Here is a 4795-nt window from a genome sequence, read left to right on the forward strand (position 1 = left end):
TTAGTTTCTGACTCCTGGGAGAATGTGTAACTTCCCTAAAGGCTTGGACTTTGTTCCCATCTCAGGAACAGGTCCCACTCTCAAGGAAGCACATAATGCGTTGCTTAATTAAAGGTTAATGAATAAACACGTCACAGGCTGAGGTTTTTTTTATAGAGAAAGGTTCATGTATATCTTTTTCATTTTCATGTCTCTGGTTTGTATTGAGAGTGATGGTGTAGAAGGGCATGCATTGTACTGAGGAAGGAGAGGTTCTGGCATTGGAGGGCTTAATTTTGTCCCAGCTTCCTGTCAACTGGGTGGTCTTTTCTCATTCAATTAGAACAAGGCTTATTTCTCCTTCCATATGATTGTAGCAGTTTCTCATTTTGGATTCCTGGGTTTCAAACACGTTAAAGACTTGCCTTCTTTAATAATTAAAAGGCAGTGCTAGTCGATCTGGCTTCTTTGGTGCCAGAGGAATCCTGAGACCATGGATCTCCCACATATGTTTTGAGACATGCTTTAGATGTTTTTTTCTGGAGGCCTTGCAACTACCTTACAAACTGAATGTATTGTAGAACAGACCTATGGCCAATGGTGGCAGACTCTACGTAGAACTATGGTTTGTGGTGTTCTGGGAAAAACCTTTCGACTTATTGGCTATACTATTCAGTATGGCTGTATAGTTCATTGTACATTTGAATACGTTGGTGGTGTTGTCATATGTTCTGGACCATCAATAGAGCCTACAATTCAAAATTCAGATATTGTCTTTGCAGAAAATCTTAGTCAGCATTTTTATGGTATCCAAAGGTGCCAATGGGTCATGTTTGGTTAGAAGGTGATAATCTACAGAATTCTACAGATTCCAGGTACTATGGACCTATTCCATATGGATTAATAAGAGGACGTATCTTCTTTAAGATTTGGCCTTTGAGTGATTTTGGATCCCTACATGACAACCCCAATGGCCACAGATTTTCTGATGATTAGCAAGCATTTATTCTTTTGACTTATTATCTCCTGTTTAAGTGAATTATTGTCACTGACCATGTATTCACCAATAAACGATTTGCTGTTCAAAAAAAATAAATAAAAGGCAGTGCTAATAAAACAGCCCAAAGCTGGAAACAACCAAAATGTCCTTCAGTAAGTGAATGATTAAACAAACTGTGCTACATCCATCCATACCATGAAATACTACTAGCAATAAAAAGAAATTATTGATAAACTCAACAACTTGTGTGGCTCTCAAGGGCATTATATGAGTAGAAAAAAAAGTTGATCTACTGTATGATTCTAGTGATGTAACATTCTTGATATGACAAATTGTAGAGAACAGATTAGTGAGTGCCAGCGATGATGGGAGCAGAAGGGTGAGTGTGACTTCAAAGGAGTAGTAGAGCTTTGTGGAGTACCTAGGTGGTATAAACGGTTAACGTGCTCCACTGCTAATGGGAGGTTTGAGTCCATCCTGAGGCATGACAAAGGAAAGGCCTGGCAATCTACTTTCAAAAAGTCAGCCATTAAAAACTCTATGGATAGGGCAATATGCATACTAACTGTTTAATAAGAAACTGTTTTGTTCTATAAACCTTCATCTAAAGTGAGAATAGCAGCACAACTGGAAGAACATAATCGACGTAACTGAATTGTACATGTAGAAATTTTTGAAATGGTATATCTTTGGCTCTGTATATTTTCACCAAAAATAAAAAGGGTCCTCCAATGTCATAAAACAATGTGTACTGACTGTTTAATGAGAAAATATTTGTTCTGTAAACCTTCACCTAAAGTACAATAAATAAATAAATAAAAATAAAAACTCTATGGAGCACAGTTCTACACTGACTGACACAAATGGGATCACCATAAGTCTGATTCAACTTGTCAGCAACTAATATTAGAAATTTGTGGTGATGGAATAGTTCTATATTGTGGTATAATGAATTACTATAATATGGCCCTTCTAGCCATGGTCTTATGACTCCTACAAAATGATTGGGTGTAAATATGCAAATAAGGTGCTTGTGGCCCACCAAGGGGATTGGACAGCCTGTAAATAATGCAAAGAATGCACATGGAACCCTTGCAGCGGTGGGGTATGCAAATAAATTGTATGGAAGCTCAATGAGGGAATTGTTCAGTTTTGCAACTCAGCTAGGTTTAAAGGGATCCAATCCCAGAAATGGAGAGAGGGAACCTCACTAACATCAAGAAGAGCCAGGAGTAAAGCATGTCCTTTGGACCCAGGGTCCCTGCGCTGAGAACCTCCTAGACCCAGGAGACAGAGAGAGCTGTAACACTGAAGACAGCAAGAAATGTCATGGCAGCAGCAAGCAGCAGCAGAGTCCAGTGGCAGAGAAATAGCAAGAGCAGAACAAGGAGACTGGCATGAGATGTCGAGGTGGGCTTCTTGGCCCACGGAGCAAGGCGGATACAGTGGATGTGTTGACCCATGGAATGAGAGCTAATGCCTTCGGGCAGGAGGCTTCCTGGAGGAGTGGGGTGCCTCCAGGTGCTTACTGGTGGAGCTAAAGAGCTTTGTAACACTTTCCCAAGCAGGGCAGAGGCCAGGCTGAGGGGCCGAGGAGCCGAGGAAGAGGCCTGCCTACAGGCATGGTGAAGAAGCTAAAAGGAACTTTGGAGAACCAAACCCCCAAAGTTCCAGCTAGAAAACCGGGAGAACAGTGGAGAAAAGCAAGTTTGCCTATGGTCACACTCCTGGTCAATGGCAGTTTCCAGACCCCTGAGCCAAAGTCCTTCCCACTTCCCTACTCTGTAGCCCTTAATAGCAAAATCCTTAAATTCTTCAGATGAGGACTGAAGACACAATTCTCTGGTCATTAAAATAAAATGCCACTCACCCAAAATTATAGAATAGGAAATCATTTCCTTTGAAATGTAGATAAGAGATGTACTGCTAAAAATCCATAATACCTCTTCTTCTAAGCTTTTCATAAAAAATAATCAAAGCGTTTGAGGAAAAAGAAGAATAATACTGCAATGGACTCAAGCACAGCAAAGATTGTGAGGATGGTGCAGGACAGGGCAATGTTTCATTTTTTATGCATAAATTTGCTATGAGTTGGAGCTAACTCCACGGCAACTAACAACAACATTATCATAACAGCCACTTGGACTCTAGGTACCAGAGGGTGTATTGTTACCCTGGTATTATGTCCCACAGTCACTCAGAGTAGAGGCCTCCCAGGATGAGAAACAGTGTTTGTTGTGTTTTTTATCAACTTTGTTGAGATATGATTTACATAACATAAAAGTAACTCATTGTGCAGCCATCACCACAATCTAATTTTAGAGTTTCCATCATCCCAAAAAGAAATCTCATGCCCATTAGCAGTTAATCCTCATTCTCCTCCCCTCTCCCTAGCATTAGGAAATGTCATATATCTGTATCTACAATCTTCGTCTACATCTGTCTATGTATCTACTTACATCAGTTTCTGTTTCTCTCTGACATATGTATCAGAGAGAGAGAAATTTATTTCAAGAAACTGCCTCATACAACTATGGGAGGGTGGCAAGTCCAAAACCTGTAGGACAGGTAATAGGCTGGAGACTCCTGCTGGCTTGCATCCCAAGAGACATAGGTCAGGGGACGGGAAAAATGCAGAGTAAAGTTCTATCAAAATATTTATATTCTGGAGGCAGAACACACCCTAGGGAAACTTCCTTTTCAACTGATTGAATGACTACATTACATTAGATTGCATTATGGAAATTAATTACATTATAATTTACATTACGTTACATTATGGAACTCATGGTGACCCCAAGTGTATCAGAGTAGAGCTGTGCTCTGTAGGTTTTCAATGGCTGATTTTTTGGAAGTAGATTGCCAGGCTTTTCTTCTGAGGCACCTGTGGGTGGACTGGAACTGCCAACCTTTTGGTTAGTAGCCAAGCATGTGAACCATTTTCACCACCCAGGGAAAACCCTATGGAGCAGTTCTACTCTGCACGCATGCGGTCACTGTGAGTTGGAATTGACTTCATGGCAACTAAAACAACACATTATGAAACAGCAACTAGATGAATGTTTGATCAAACCACTGGGAACCATAGCCTAGCCAAGTTCACAGATAAAATTAACCAGCACAGGCAACCATTAATCTACTTTCTGTCTCTATGAGTTTGCCTACTCAGGACATTTTATATAAATAGAGTCATGCAATATGTGTTCTTTTGTGTCTAGCTTCTTTTGCTGTTCATAATGTTTTGAGGTTTATCTATGTTGTAGCATGTATCAGTATTTCTTTCCTTTTCATTATCAAATAGTATTCTACTATATGAACATATTACATTTAGTTTACCTAGTTACCAATTGATGAACATTTGGATTGTTTCCACTTTTTGGCTACTGTGAATAATGATGCTCTGAACATTGACATCAAAGTCTTTCTGTGAACATGTGTTTTAAATTCTCCTGGGCAGAACCTAGGAGTGGACTTCCTGGGTCATATGGTAACTCTATTTAACTTTTGAGGAACTGCCAAACTATTTTCCATAATGGCTGCACCATTTTATATTCTCATCAGCAGTGTATGAGGGCTCCATTTTCTCCACATCTTTTCCAACAACTGTTACTGCCTGTTGTCTTAGTTACCTAGTGCTGCTGTAACACAAATACCACAAGTGAGTGACTTTGAAGAACAGAAATTTATTTTCTCACAGCTCAGAAGTCTGGATTCAGGGTGTGGCTGTAAGGGGAGGTCCTTCCTTGTCTACTTCAGCTTCTAGTAGCTGCCAGCCATCCTTGGCGTTTCTGGGCTTGTAGATGCATCTGTCTCTTT

The 4795-nt window shown here is 40.1% G+C and overlaps 1 pseudogene; it reads left to right on the forward strand.

The window, feature by feature from the left end:
- Positions 1-446: 446 nt before the first annotated feature.
- LOC111822378 (mitochondrial inner membrane protease subunit 1 pseudogene) lies at positions 447-991 on the forward strand (annotated as a pseudogene).
- Positions 992-4795: the final 3804 nt, after the last annotated feature.

The sequence above is a fragment of the Trichechus manatus genome, unplaced genomic scaffold (genome assembly GCF_000243295.1).
Source record: "Trichechus manatus latirostris isolate Lorelei unplaced genomic scaffold, TriManLat1.0 scaffold00168, whole genome shotgun sequence".
NCBI lineage: Eukaryota > Metazoa > Chordata > Mammalia > Sirenia > Trichechidae > Trichechus > Trichechus manatus.